Source organism: Cynocephalus volans, chromosome 5 (genome assembly GCF_027409185.1).
Source record: "Cynocephalus volans isolate mCynVol1 chromosome 5, mCynVol1.pri, whole genome shotgun sequence".
NCBI classification, from domain to species: domain Eukaryota; kingdom Metazoa; phylum Chordata; class Mammalia; order Dermoptera; family Cynocephalidae; genus Cynocephalus; species Cynocephalus volans.
Window position 1 is genome coordinate 55,965,215 of NC_084464.1, and position 16,646 is coordinate 55,981,860.

At 34.2% G+C, this 16,646-nt stretch overlaps 1 protein-coding gene and 1 pseudogene across 4 annotated transcripts in view; both read right to left on the minus strand.

Annotated features, from left to right (window-relative positions):
- Window positions 1–16,646, minus strand: part of SUPT3H (SPT3 homolog, SAGA and STAGA complex component) — a 547,871-nt gene that overhangs the window by 253,686 nt on the left and 277,539 nt on the right. The window lies entirely within an intron of this gene.
- LOC134378149 (bublin coiled-coil protein-like) lies at window positions 1,096–1,751 on the minus strand (annotated as a pseudogene).

Consider the following 16,646-nt stretch of genomic DNA (forward strand, 5'->3'; position numbering starts at 1 on the left):
GGACCAGAAAAAAGGTCCACTCAGAGCCTTTGTTCCAGAACCTCACAATTCCTTGTTCAGTCTCAAGCCTACTACTTCCAAGATCTGAGTAGGCTCTTTACTAAATATATCTTCTCTCAAAGTCAGACCGTGCGATGAGTGTGTGCATCCCTAAGCCTGAGTCTGAATGTGAGGGCTAGGGTATCCATACACATGTATGAGACCCCCTTCACCATGCAGCCACGGTTGTAAAGAGAAGGGGAATGGATTGCAGGATGCCATAACTTCCCAGTATGAAACTCTGTGAGGTCAGATAATTCTAAATTTGAACCTAGCAGTCTAGCTCATTAGATACACTGTTCAGGGTAAGGGATATTACATATTTTATATAACGATTAGTCAGCTTGATATAGTACATGATGATTGGTACAGATTCAGCTTCAAAAGCACAACTCACTATTTTATTCTTCCACAGAGTAATGAAAATATGAATAATATGCAAAAGTATGCAAATGTATCCCCCACATTACCAACTGAAATACTTGGGAATAAATTCTAGACAAGCAACAAATTAATCAAAACTTCTGAACTGAGGCAGTAGAGAAAATCAGGGTAAAAAATGAACTCTGCTACAATTGATTTTTTCCATTTATTATTTTTTTTTAATTTCAGTTTATTTTTTTTCATTGTTCAAGTTCGTGGAGTACAGTTTGTTTCAATACATGCATATGTTGTATAATGATCTGACCAGAACAGTTAGCATATCTATCACATAAACATTTATCATTTCTTCATAATTGATATAATATGATTAAATCTAACTAGATACAGATGGAGAGATTCTAAGATTCTTGAAACAGAAGAGAACATACTGCTAGTAATGTTATGGAATTAAAAATAATTAACTATTTCACTAAAATGTAGGAATTCAGGGGACCAGAGAAGTAAAAGTGTTCTAAATGTTCCATGAGGCAAGGCAGAAGAGAGAAATAAAAGCATTCTTAAGGTAACCCAAAGGCCAGCCCTTGAGAAGGTATCTAAGCAAGGTGGTGAGTACCCAGGTCAGAGCCTGGCTCAGGGAAGCAAGGTTTGGGACTGTTTGGGGGCTCTGGGAACTTAGGGGCTGGCATCAGCTGGGGCCTCCCTTAGCTGCTTCTGGAACTCAAGGCACGTCTGCTGGTTGGACTCCAGCAGCTCCAGTTGGCAGATATGGAGGTGGTTATGGGACTGCGCCCTTTTTCTAAGCAAAAACAACAGATGGCCTAAACGGATAAAAGGTGGCGCCCAAGGGAAGTTAAGGGGGAGGGTTAAGCATAGAAAGGCAAGGCACATGCACATTTGACCTTTTCAAGGATTGACCTAAGCTTGGAAATCCCCACCTGCTAAGCATATAAATATGATCTTTTGTGTTACAATAAACGGAACTGCCTGACAGAACCCCCACTGCGTGTGTGTGTGTTTGTTCCCTATCTGGGAGAGCAGTGGCATGCTCACCCATCTCTTGGAATCTCTTTTTGCCCCACGTCCTGGGGGAGAGAAAAGGGCAATCCCTTTGGCCCTAACCCTCTAGGGAAAGGAAAAACCTGTTGGGGTCCTGTGCAGCCTCCGGAGACGCCCACCAGGTGGTCATTCTTGTCCTCCAGGTTGTCCTTCAGGTCCTAACAGGAGTTATTCTGGTCCAACATGAAGCTGATGGCAACATATTCTGCTTCCCCAAAGCCTTCAGACTTGCCTTCTGTGCCTGCTTCCACTGGCATGCCGAGGTTCCCCATTGGGGCCCAACACCACAGACTTCAGCACCACAAGGGCTACATGGCAATCAGGAATGTGGCAACTGTCATGCCGAATGCCAGTACACAGCAGAAGTTGGCGGTGGTGGATGCAAGACAGGGCCAGAAGAATTTGCTTGTTTCTGATAGTGAAGGATTTGTCAAAAAGTTTGTCATAATGGATTTTGTTTTATGAGAGTTGAATAAAATACTTATTTTCCTTTCTTTTGTATGTGTGGAATGGTCATTGGTTATGTTGTCTATGTTTATCATCTTTCTTCTATTCCCTCATTAATCTCCAAGGAAGTTTGTCAATTGTAGTAGTCTTCTCAAAGAACTAGTACCTGGATTGATTTATTAGTTCTATGTATAGCTTCCTGTCTTCTATTTCATTAATTTATTTTATCTTTGTCTCTCTTTCTGATTTATTTTGGTTTATACGAAGGGTCCTCAAAAAGCTCATGGAAAGATTCACATAATCTTTTACTTTCATTTTTCCACAAACTTCTTAAAGTACCCTTGTGTTACCTATCATTCTTTGTTCCCTAAGTTCTTCAGATTAGGACTAAATTCCATTTATGTTTCATCTTTTAACAGTGACTAGGTTTACAGCTATAAATTTTTTTGTCATTATACTTTTAACTCTGACCCATAGTTTCCTTTCTTCACTACTATCTATGTAATTTTTTTATTAGTAAAAGTTTGATTTCTTTTTTGCTCCCTAAAGAATGTGCCAACAAATTGAGTACTTTTACAATCATTTTTTATTTCTAATTTTCTTACAGTAGAGCCTGTATATTTTGTTCAAAGTGTATGTATGTGTGTATTTATACTCACACATATATAAAATACACTCTTATGATTGTATTACTCAATTCAGCTGTATTTTTTTTTTCTATTAGATCTGATCAATTCTGAGACAGGTGTATTGAAGTTTAATTTTTTTTTTTTAACTAAGCTGTTCTTATTTCTAAGATTTTGTATTATATAGTTAGCTTCTATCTTATTTGAATATACTGGTTCGTAACTGTTATAGTTGCAAAAATTCACTTTAATCATTATGTAACACTGTATTTCCTATATTAATATTCTCATCTGCTATATCTTTTATGTTTACCTGATATCCCTTTGTCTCTTTAAGTATACTTGTTTAATTTTCTTTTAATTTATCAATATACCATGTAGTTAATTTTTGTGTCCCTTTACCAATTCCTAATTTTCCCCCTTCCCTCTCCCACTTCCCCACCATCAACATTATCTCTTCGGTTATCTTAACAAGTTCAAGGAATTACTGTGATTTTTGTGTCTTGCCCCCTCCCACCACTGATTTGTTTGTATATTTATTTATTTATTTTTATTAGCTCCCACATATAAGTGAGAACATGCAGTATTTTTCCTTCTGTGCCTGGCTTATTTCACTTAATTCAATTTTCTCTAAGTCCCTCCATGTTGCTGGGAATGGTAGTATTTTATTTTTTTTGACAGCAGAGTAGTAGTCCATTGTGTATATATATCACATTTTCCTTATCATTCATCCAGTGATGGGCATTTAGGCTAGTTCTCACTCTTGGCTACTATAAATAGTGCTGCCATAAACATGGGAGTACAGGTATTATGATTTCTATTCTTTTGAGTATATACCCAGCAGTGGGATAGCTGGGTCATATGGTAGATCTACCTGTAATTGCTTGCGGAACCTCCTTACCATTTTCCATAAAGGCTACACCATTTTGAAGTCCCACCAAAATGTAGGAGGGTCCCCTTTTCTCTGCATCCTCGTCAGCATTTATTATTCTCAGTTTCTCAGATATTAGCAAGCCTGACTGGAGTGAGATGATATCTCAAAGAGGTTTTGATTTGCATTTCCTGAATGCTGTGTGATGTGGAGCATTTTTTCATGTGTCTGTTGGCCATTCGTATATCTTCCTTTGAAAAATGGCTATTCAGCTCCTTTGCCCATTTTTTAATTGGGTTACTTGCTTTGTTTTTTGCTCTTAAGCTGTTTGATCTCCTCGTATATTCTAGATATTAGTACTTTGACAGATGTATATTTTGCAAATATTTTCTCCCACTCTATTGGTTGTCTTTTAACTCTGTTAATTGCTTCTTTTGTTGTGTAGAAGCTTTAGTTTGACATAATCCCATTTGTTTATTTTTCCTTTGGTTGCCTGTGCTCTTGGGGTCGTATTCATAAAGTCTATGTCCAATCCTTCTTCCTAAGTGTTTCTCTTGTGCTTTCTTTTAGGAGTTTTATTGTCTCAGGACATATATTTAATTCTTTATTCCATTTTGAGTTGATTTTGGCATATGGTGAAAGGTATGGATCTAGTTTCATTCTTCTACATATGGATGTCCAATTTTCCCAGCACCATTTACTGAAGAGGCAGTCTCATCCCCAGTGTGTGTTCTTGGTCCCTTTGTCGAAGATCAAATAGATGAATTTCTTCAACAAAGGGACCAAGAACACACAGTTCTTGGTCTATCAGTTGATTTCCGGGTTGTCTATTTTGTTCCACTGGTCCCTGTGTCTGTTTTTATGCCAGTACCATGCTATTTTGGTTACTATAGCTTTGTAGTATACTTTAAAGTCAGGTAGTGTTATGATTCCAGCTTTATTTATTTATTTATTTGCTCAGGATTGTTTTGGCACTTCATGGTCTTTTGTTATTCTGTACAAAGACTTGAATTGGTTTTTCCATTTCTGAGAATGTCATTGGAATTTTGATGGGAATTGCATTGAATCCGTACAACACTTTGGTCAGTATGGACATTTTAACAACATTAATTCTTCCAATCCAAGAGCATGGGATATCTTTCCATCTTCTTGAGTACTCTTTAATATCTCTCAGCAATGATTTGTTGTTCTCATCATAGAGATTTTTCACATCCTTTGGTTAACTTTATTCCTAGGGGTTTTTTTGTTTGTTTGTTTTTGGTTTTGGTGATTATTATAAATGGGCTAGCTTTCTTAATTTCTTTTACTGCTAGTTCATTGTTGGAGTATAAAAATGCTACTTATTTTGGCATGTTGGTTTTGTATCCTGGAACTTTGCTGAAACCATTTATCAACTCTAAGAGTTTCCTGTAGTGTCTTTAGGCTGTTCTCTATATAAGATCATATCATTTAGAAACAGGGACAACTTAACTTCATTTTTTCCAATCTGGATGCCTTTTACTTCCTTCTCTTCCCTGATTGCTCTGGCTAGTACTTCCAATACTATATTGAATAGGCTAGTGAGATTGGGTATCCTTGTCTTGTTCCTGTTCTTAAGGGAAAAGCTTTCAACTTTTCCCCATTCACGATGACACTGGCAGTTGGGTTTATCATATATGGCTTTAATTGTGTTGAGTTACTTTCTTCCTAACCTAATTTATAGAAAGTTGTTATCATGAATGAATGTTGAATGCTGTCAAATGCTTTTTTGGCATCTATAGAGTTGATCATATGGTTTTTGTCTTTGATTTTGTTGATGAGGTGTATCACATTTATTGACTTGAATATGTTGAACCAACCTTGCATCCCTGGGATGAATCCCACTTCATCATGGTATATAATTTAATGTGTGTGTTGCTATATTCTATTAGCTTATACTTTATTGAGAACTGCTGCATCTACATTCATCAAAGTTATTGACCTGTAGTTTTCTTTTTTTGTTGTATGTTTGTCTGGTTTTCTAATCAGGGTGATGTTTGCCTCACAGAATCAGTTTGGGAGAATGGTTTCTGTTTCAATTTTTTGGAATAGTTTCTAGAGAGTTGGTATTATTTCTTTATTAAAGGTTTGGCAGAATTCTGCAGTGAAGCTATCTGACCCTGGGCTTTTCTTTGTTGGTAGACTGCTGACTATATCTTTAATGTCTTTGATTGTTATTGGTCTGTTCAGATTTTCTGTCTTCTAGGTTCAGTCTTGGTAGTTAGTGTGTCTCCAGAAATTTATCCATTTCTTCCAGATTTTCAAATTTGTTGGCATACAGTTATTTACAGTAGTCTCTAATGATTCTTTGTATTTCTGAGGTATCGATTGTAATATCTCCTTTTTCATTTCTAATTTTTGTTATCTGTTTCTTCTCTCTTTATTTAGTTAGCCTAGCTAATGGCTTGTCAATTTTATTTATCTTGTCGTAAAACTAACTTTTTTTTCATTGATCTTTCATGTCATTTTTGGGGTTTCTACTTCATTTAGTTCTGTTCTGATCGTAATTTCTTTCTGTCTACTAACTTTGGTTTTGGATTGTTCTTTTTCTAATTCCTTAAGATGTAGTGTTAGGCTGTTTATTTTGGCATCTTTTCATTCTTCTGAAGTAAGTATTTATTTCGATAAATTTCCCCCTTAGTGCTGCTTTTGCAGTACTCCATAGGCTTTGGTATGAAGTATCATTATTTTCATTAGTTTCAATAAATTTTTTGATTTCCTGTTTAATTTCTGCTTGGACCCATATGTCATTAAGTAAAATGTTGTTTAATTTCCATGTATTTGTATAGTTGCCAGAGTTTTCTTTGTTATTGATTTCCAGTTTTAATCCATTGTGTTCTGAAAAAATACATGGAATAATTCCAATATTTTTGAATTTGTTGAGACTTGATTTGTAACCTAACATGATGTCTATCCTGGAGAATGTTCCATGACTGATGAGAAGAATGAATATTGAGGCTGATGGATGAAATGTTCTGTAGATGTCTGCCAAGTCCAATTGGTCTAAAGAGTTATTTAGATTGTGTGTTTCTCTGTTGAATTTTTGCTTAGATGACCTGTCCAATGTTGAGAGTGAGGTATTCAGGTCCCCTATTATTATAGTATAGTATCTATCCCTTTTGTTAGGTCTAACAGTATTTGCTTTATATATCTGGCTGCTCCGATATTCGGTGCATATATGTTTATAATTGTTATGACTCTTTGCTGGATAGATCCCTTTACTGTTATACAGTGGCCCTCTTTATCATTTTTTATGGTTTTTGGTTTAAAGTCTATTTAATTGACATAAGAATAGCTACTCCAGCTCATTTTTCATTTCTATTTGCATGGTATAACTTTTTCCATCCTATCATTCTTAGTTTATGTGTGTGTTTACAGGTGAAGTGAGTCTCTTGAAGGCAGCATATTATTGGGTCCATCTTTTTAATCCAATCAATCAGTTGGTGTCTTTTGAGTGGGGAATTTAATCCTTTTACATTAAGAGTTATTATTGAAATGTGTTGTTTACTCCTGGCATTTTATTAATTTTTGTTTGGATGTTTTAAAAATCTTTTATTCCTTTCTTTTTCATTTATTGTTTGTCTTCCATGTTTGTTGGTTTCATGATAAACTTTTTACCTTATTGTTTGTATTTTTGTTTTAATGGTGGGTTTTGTTCTCTCTTGAGTATTCATGGTAGTGATGGTTGTTTTTTAGGTACCAGACACAGTACTCCCTTGAGAATTTCTTGTAAGGCTGGTTGTGTGGTAGTGACCTCCCACAGTTTTTAGTTGTCTGGGAAATACACTATTTGTCCTTCATTTTGGAAGGATAGCCTTGCTGGGGTAAAGTATTCTTGGCCAGCAATTTTTGTCTTTTAGTATATTGAATATCTAATCCTATTCTTTTCTGGCTTTTAGTGTTTCTGGTGAAAGGTCTGATGTTAGTCTGACAGGCGCTCCCTTATAGGTGACTTACTACTTCTCTTGCAGCTTTTAAAATTCCCTCTTTGTCTTTGAGCTTTGCCAATTTGACTACAACATGTCTTGGAGAGGACCTTTTTGGGTTGAGTATGTTTGGGGAAATTTGAGCCTCCTGTATCTCTCCCCATACCTGGGAATTTTTCTGCTATTACTTTTTTGAATATGTTTTCAATGCCTTTTCCTTTTTCCTCCCCTTCTGGAATACCCATGATTCAGATATTTGAGCATTTAAGGTTGTCTGCTATCTCTCTTTGCTTTTCTTCAGTTTTTAATTTATTTTTTTTTTTGTACACCTGTGTTATTTCTAACAGGCTGTCTTCAAGACCAGAAATTCTCTTTTCTGCTTGTTCTAGCCTGCTGTTTAAGCTCTCTGTTGTGTTTTTTATTTCACTGAATGAATCCTTCAGAAAACAGACATATTCATATTGACATAGATACATTCCAAAATTAAGTATAAATGATTTTGAGTTGCCTGCCATTTGGGATTAGTCCTATTTCCAGAGAATGAGAATTGTTATAAAATATATAAAATAAACTGAGCAGCTATTTTATAAAACTATTCTTAGAAATAATACTGTATTGATACCGAAGAAAGGGGAAAGCATAAATTGAATATTTTATACATGACAGAGATAGATATTAAGTTCTGCCAATTTCTTGCATTGCCCCCTCTCTTTTACACTTCAACTAAGACTTTATAAAAATCTACTTTGCCATAGACTTTAAGTGGAGTTAGAGGTCATTTTTAAAAAAGAGACTGACCAGTGAGCACACTTGGTTAGAATGCAGTGCTGATAATACTAAGGTCATGGGTGCAGATCCCCATATCAGGCAGCTGACAAAAAAATGAGAAAAAAAAAAAAGGCAATAACTTATTATCATCTCCAAGGTAAGAAATGGATGATTTTGCTTCACTTACTTGAGCACACAAGAAAAGTAACATAGACAGTCATAGACTCCTATAAGGATCCATGACTTTGTTCAATGTAAGGACAGGGGAGTTATTTATAGCATATAAAGTAAACTACCCCCTTCAAGGTTGGCAACAGAAAGTCTCTAATTTCAGAGGCTCAAAAGAGAAGTCAAGAGCTGTAATTCTCAATCTCTGAAAACTGTCCTTAATTGTTAACCCTACAGGAGTTACATATGGCTTTATAAAGAAAATCATGACGTGTTCTACATATGAAAGTTTGTGAAAGACATGAGCATTTATGTTTCATTTATTCTCACAGTTGATATAGCAAGTCCTTTTCCTACAAAGAATTATCAATTACCTAAATGAGCTATGATTTCTATTTTGATAGAGTTGTTATTTTGACAAACGAGATCAGATCTGAGGTAATACTTCCAACTGTCTCTGAATCCATTTTTTTCAATATGTATAGGATTATAAAAAGTCATGTTTGATTTTCTATTTAATTTTGTAAATTTTGAATTAGAGTGAAACACCTGTTTAACAGAATTAGATTCTTAAAATGACCTCTATCTCAAGCTGACCCAGATATATTATACTGAGTAATGCAGTTTAAATCACATGCTCTTCAAGCTTATTAAGTTTAAGCAAATTTTAAGTTAAATTAAGTTAAACAAAATTGCTGATAAAATGTTCCATAGCAATTTATTCAGAAGTAATTAAAGAATTTATATTTTAATGGCTTTTAAAAATAAGTTAAACAAACCACCCTCTCTACAGCTATCACTTTTTATACTATAATTTGAAAAAGTTCAGAAAGAATAATTTTCCTAATAGATATAGTCTAATACTATAGTAACTAATTACAAAGCCTACTTTTATAGTTTAAATATCTTTCTATTGTTAGATATATACTATTACAATAATTATAATACAAATTGGACTCTATTATGTGAGGTAAATTCCCTTAGGTTTTAGCTATCATTGTATTTACAGTGTGCAATATAACATACAAGACATTCAGCAGACCTCAATATACTTGAATCAAATGAATGACTTAAAAAATTAGGTTTTGCTTTGTTTTTTTTGAGGATGTCTAAATTATCAAATCAAATAATTGCTTAATCATTTTATAGAAGAATATTAAGCCTACATTACACTAAAACAGTACTAGGAAAGCAAATCCTGCTATATTAAATAAGGTTATGGGAAGTTTAATAATATTAATACACTAAATTATACACTTAAAGTTTTATGTAATTTATATTTTATTACAATAATAAAAAATATATATTAAAATATGCATAATCAACAAAATAGCTAAAATGAAAAAGAAACAGCAGAGATACAGAGTAACTGGAAGCCTCATACACTGTTGATAGGAGTGTAAATTGACCTAAGAACTCTGGAAAACTATTTGTCAATATTTATTAAAGTTGAACTTTTGCATGCTATATGACCCAAAAATTCTATCCGTAGGTATACTCAACAAAAATATGGGCATATGTCCATTAAAATACATGTAGAAGAACATTCACGGGAACATTACTGTCCACATTTCTATAGCTAAAATTGGAAAAACCCAAATAAATGTGGGCACTTTAAAAGTTTGTGGAAAGATAGATTTAAAAGACAATATGAATCTTTCCATTTTAAGACTCCTCATAAATAAAATGTAAAATGGACAAATTGTGACAAATTCATAGAATGGAATACTACACAGAAATGAAAATAAACTGTTACATAACATGATGAATTTCATAAACATAATATTAAGTAAAACAATCTAGACTCAAAGGAGTATACACTAAGATTTCATTTATATAAAGTTCAAAAATGAGCAATACTCTAATGGTTAGAAGTCAGAATAATAATAAAATTGAGAATAAAAAAGAACAAAACAGAGTAGGATAAAATATTTGTAGATTACCTATTCAACAAAAACTTACATCCCAAACATATAAAAAACTCTCTAAACTGGACAGCAAGAATACAAACATTTTAACTTAAAACACTCAAAACACTTGACATCAAAAAGGATCTATGTATGGTAAATAAGGAATGAAAATATGTTAAACATCATTAGCCACTGCGGAAGTGCAAACTAAAGCCATCAAGAGATACTATAAACCCATGAGAATGACTAAACTAAAAAAGTACTGGCAATACCAAATGCTGGTGAAGATTTGGGAAAACTGTATCTTTCACACATTGCTGGTGGGAATGCAAAGTGGTATAGCTGCTCTGGGAAACAGTATGGCAGTTTCTTTTAAAATTATTCAGGAGGATTTTAAGTCTTGATTCTAAAATTCACTTCCCATACAACTCGGCAATTGTACTTCCAGGGCATTTATCTTAGAGAAATGAAAACATGTCCACACAAAAACCTCTACACAAACGTTCATATAGCTTTATTTGTAATAGCTCAAAGTTGGAAACAATCCAAATGTCCCTCAACAGGTGAATGGATAAACAAACTGTGATATATCCATATAAAGGACTACTACTAAGCTGTAAAAGAGAACTGTTGATATGTGCAACAACTTGGATGAATCTCAAAATCAATATGACAAATATTAAAAGCCAGTCTCAAAAGGTTATATACTGTATGATTCAACTTCAAAATTAAAAAGATGGAGAACAGAATAGTGGTTGCCAGAGTACCAGGATGAGGGTTGGGGGCACGATGTGACCATCACAGGGTGGCACGAGGGACTTTGTGGTGATGGAGCAATTCTCTACTTTGTGGTGGTGGTTACACAAATCTTCACGTGATAAAATTTCATATAATTACACAAACACACACACAAATGTTTGCAAGAAAAAATTGGAGAAATCTTGGTTAATAGTATTGTATTGATGTCAATCTCCTGGTTTTGATAATGTACTCTACTTGTTTAAGATGTTACCATTGAGAGAAGCTGAGTGAAGTATTCATGGGAGTTCTCTGTACCATTTTTGCAGCACTTTGTGTCTATAATTATTTCAAAATGTAAAAGATAACAATAACAAAGGAAAATCATAAAAATAGCTATCTTTGGAAAGACAGTAGTATCTGGTAGGAAACAAGAGGGAGCTCCTCCTGGGTGCTTGGTTATGTACCGTTCACTAGGCTTAATGCTGATTATATGAGTACATTCACTTTGTGAAAATCCATCAAGTTAAATACACTTATGATTTATACACTTTCTTGTTTTCATGTTTGTTATAGGCTGAACACTTGTGTCTCCCCAGTCATATGCTGTAAACTCTACCCTCTAATGTGATGATATTAGGAGCTCGGATCTTTGGAAGGTAATTAAGATTAGATGAGGTCATGAGGGGGAGCCCTCATGAATGGGATTAGTGTTCTCCTAAGAATCCCAGAGAGTTTAGGAGTACTTCCCTCTCTCTGCCACATGAGGACACAGCAAAAAGACTGCTATCTATGAACCAAGAGGCAGGTCCTCACCAGACACAAAATCCACTGGTGCTTTCATCTTGGACTTCCTAGCCTCTAAAACTGTGAGAAATTAGTTTTTGTTGTTTAAGCCACCCAGTTAATGGTATTTTATAGCAGCCTGAGCTAAGACAATGTTACACTAAAAAAGCTTACTAGAAGAAAAAATACTGTAATCTTTATTAGCCAATAAATTTCCTCAGAAGGCTGTAACTAAAATATACATTTGAAACAGTACATTACGTTCAGAATCACATACTCATGTTCAGAAATGGGATACAGTAGCACTCCCCGACCCCCTCCACGGTTTTGCTTTCTGCAGTTTCAGTTATCTGCAATCCAATCACAGTCCAAAAATATTAAATGAAAAATTCCAGGAATAAACTATTCATAAGTATTAAATTGTGTGCCATTCAAAGTAGCATGATGAACTCTTGCACCATCCCACTTTGTCCCGCCCATGACATGAACCAGCCCTTGGTCCAAAGTGTATCCACACTGTATGCTATACTGGCCTGTTAGTCACTTTGTAGCCAACTCGGTGATCACACTGACTGTCAGTATATAGTACAGCACCACTTCTGTTCAAGGAACTCTCATTTTACTTAATGATGGCCCCAGTGTGCAAGAATGGTAATGCTACAATTTGGATATACCAAAGAAAAGCCGCAAAGTTTTTCCTTTAAGTGAAAAAGTAAAAGTTCATGGCTTAATAAGGAAAGAAAAAAATTGTATACTGAGGTTGCTAAGATTTACAGTAAGAACAAATCTACTATCTGTGAAATTGTAATGAAGAAAAAAGAAATTCTTGTTAGTTTTGCTGTCACACCTCAAACTACAAAAGTTACTACCATAGTGTGATAAGCACTTAGTTAAGATGAAAAAGGCATTAAATTTGTGGGTGTAAGATGTGTTCCGATTGATAGCAATTGGGTTTGATACTATCCATGATTTCAAGCATCCCCTGGAAGTACTGGAAGTTAGTAGACAAGGGGGAACTACTGCATATATAACAAGTATCTGAACTGGGGCAGAGTTGTTTTGTTCTTTTGGAAGTCTTTATATCCCTGGAGTTTAAAGTCTACAGCAGAACAATTACTAGATTCATTAGAATAACACTTGCCAGGTTCAATAAAATCCTCCTTTGACCCTACACCCTTTCTCAGATCTTTGAAAACAAAAGGAGTGCTCATAATAATTATGTTGGGATAATGGACATAAAACAGGACTGTACTGAGCAATTTGGGACATATGGTCATAATACTTTGGAGCAAAACTTACTTACAAGGTTGACTATCATTGCTGCCTTCACTTTCTCATTTTCAAATCTTTCTGCTTAATTCTAAAAAGACTTTTTGTTCCCACCACCAATGAACTGAAACTACTCTTGCCAAATCTTATGAAATACAATAGTCAACTTTCTGTCCTCATTTCAGTCATCCTCTCAAAGGATATGAAACACCTTCTACATTTGACTACCAGAATATCACACTTTCCTAGTGTCCCCCATCTACTTGTCTGGGTCTTCTTTCCTCCAACCTGTGAATGTTGGACTACCTTAAGGGCCACTCTCCAGGCCTTCTTCTTTTTCTCTTTTCCTTTCTTTTCCTCCTAAGTGATCTCATATTATTTTATGACTTTAAATCCTACTTATATGTCAATGACTTCTAAATTTATACAAGTCACATATTCAGCTACCCACTTGACTCCTCCACCTAGATGTCTTACAGACATCTTAAATATAACAAGATTAACATCAAGTGATATTTCTTCCCTGCAAAATCACCATTCATCTACCTGCTCAGATCAAAATTCTAGAAGTCATCTTGATTTCTTCCTTACCCTTAAATCTAGTTTGTTAGCAAGTTCTTTTCGTGCCACCCCCAAAATAAAGCCAGAGTGGACCACTTGTCACCACCCCTACCACACCAGCACAAGTTACCGTGAACTACTAGAGAAACCTCATAGTCTCCCTACTTACACATGGAAACTCTTACAATGTAATCACCACAAAGTAGCCAAAGTATTTTTTAAAAATCTTAAAACACGCAGGATGGGGGTAGGGACAGTTCTGGGGATCTATTGCGCAACAATATGCATGTGGTTGAAAATACTGTATCATACACTTGAATATTGTTGGGAGGGTGAAAAAAACAGTGAATTTACTTGATTTGGACAGAGATATTTTTGAAACTGATACGCTTTTGATTCAGTGTCAAATTCTAAAAACGACAGTGGGGAAAAAAACCTTAGATCAGAGCAGAAGTCACTCTCCTGTTTAAATACTTTAGTAGCCTCCTATCATTCTTAGAACAAAATCCAACTCCTTAACATGATTTGCCTATCAGTGTAAACCAAACCTTTTAAAAACTTCTCTCCTGTACAAAGCTGAAGAGAGTGAAAGTGACACGAAGAGAGAAATACAATGCCTACGTATTCTGGTCCCTGTCTACCTTTTATACTTCATCTCCTATTTGATCTGACTCACTCCACTCTAGGCACACAGATATTGCTCACTGATTCTGAGCACATTCTAGTCTCAGGGCCATTACAGTCCCCATTACCTCAGTCTGGAATGCTCTTCCCCTACATCTATGTATGGTAATCTCCTTAACATTACTTAAGTCTTTGTTCATATATAATCTCCTCTGAGGGAATCTAACCTTATCACTCCTATTCCTTACCCTGCATTATTACCTTCATAGTGTTTAACATCGTGATATTATTTATCCATTTACTTAATATCTTTCTTGCACATCAAAATATAAGCTCCATGATGGCAGCAACTTTGTTTCATAAAACATTATACCCCCACACCTAAAACAATACTTGGCACATTTGTCAATAAATCTTTGATAAACAAATGAATGATAGAGCCCCTTTGTGGCTAACAATCATCTTCCAATCTAACTCCACTTCTTGTATATACAGTATAATTGAGGAAACAGGATTTTACTTAGATCATATCTGAATCCATATAATTATACACTGTTTTTAACAGGGTTCTTCCTTAAGAGTGGCAACAAAAATTGTAGTAGTTGCAGAATAAGCAATTTGAGCAAAATGAAAACCAATCAACTTGCAAATAAAGTACAACATCTATGCATTTTCATTGAATGATGTGAAATTCTATTCATTTCTGCCTTTCAACAGGAAGACAAATATTTCATTAAATATTCTGAAGTATCTATAAAACAGAGAAACAAAGTATTTATGTACTTTACTACTACTACATGTGAAATTCCCAGATTACAAGTTTCAACCCATTTAAGCCAAGGAAAAACTACAGACTCCACAACTATTATCTACTTTATTAATCCTTTTTGTTATATCTGACAAGTTCTTTTCAAATCTTTTATGTCACATGTGTCTTTAACATAATTAAAGAGGTGTGACACCTCATTTCTAAGAACTTGATTGATTCTTGGGTGAACTAAATAATTCTGAAAAAAAATTTATTCAGGAATCCACCCCAAAAAAGGAACACATGAGCAATATACCAGAAATCATTTAAAATGATAATCAAAATTCCTTTCTACTTATCTCTTCCCTTTACTTTTTTCTACATTTCCTTATTCTTATCTAACATGAATGGTGACTTCATTTGCCACTTTACCACCTGAATCTATCTAAAAAAGTCTGTCAAATAGCAGATGATCAATGTAGCACTTGATTGATGGATCAAAGGAAGAAGGATAATTATTGCTTGTCTTGGGAAAGTTATTACACAAATTATAAAACAACAGCTTAAGAGATAAAAATAAAAAACTCAAATATACTAAACATCATAAGTACTATTAAAAATAAATCTAATCCAATTATGATTATCTCCTATATTTAAAATGTTTGGTTTTTAGGTATGAAAAAGTCAAATTCCATTGAAAGATACATTGGATATTCAAACACCTGAAGATTGCAGCAATTCAATTCTATTAGAAATGACCTCAAATTAAGTTTTTGTCATGACTTTATAAACTTAAACATAAATTAAGTGTTCATTCTTAGTTAAAATTTTTCATCTACTAATAATATTATTCCCCAGTTTAAGGAAATACATAAAAAATGAAATGAACAAATTTCATTATATATATATTGGCCACCTGTATTTCTGATGTAACAACTGCTTACTGCACAAATATATTTTCTCTAAATTATATATACTTTCAGTTAGTTGCAGATAATCTGATATTAATCTCACCCTTAAAGTTTATTTACAGAAAAATTGAGGCATTTAAATCATCCTTAGGAATACACAAGAAATGGTAAACATAAAACATCACAAAGTCACTTATTTCAAAAATTAGAAACAACCCAACCTTCCCTCATTCCTGGCCTATCTGTAATATCAAAAGTTTAATGCCTGCATGACTAAGTATGATTTTTTACTTCTATGACTCAGGGACCAAGTTCCCATAAATAAATCATCCAGCTGGACTTGTGACTTGAAGGAATTGTATACATAACAAAGCACTAGGATTTTAAGAATCTTCATTTTAAAAACTCCCTCAAGTTCCTTCCACTTCTAAAGCTCTACGCTTTGAATTTTGCTGCATTCAGAATAGCCTCAGCAATTGGTTCATAAAGATATCATGTGAGTAACTAGAAAAATTGTGTATCACTGGTGCTGAAAATAAGTTATTGATATGTAAACAGGTGCACTGCTAAAAATGTTGGATGCAAATCTATTTCCATTGCTTTTAATAACTAAAATTCAATATTTAAGATATCAGGAATAGTGAACACTAGGTGTCAGTGTAAGAAATGGAAAAATAATTTTAAAAACCTGTTGTTTCCAACCAGGTGTATAACAAAAAATCAAAAGCAGCTGTGACCACATTTACTTATAATTTTATAATTTGGTTAACAAGCCAATCTTTTTTTCAAACAAGAG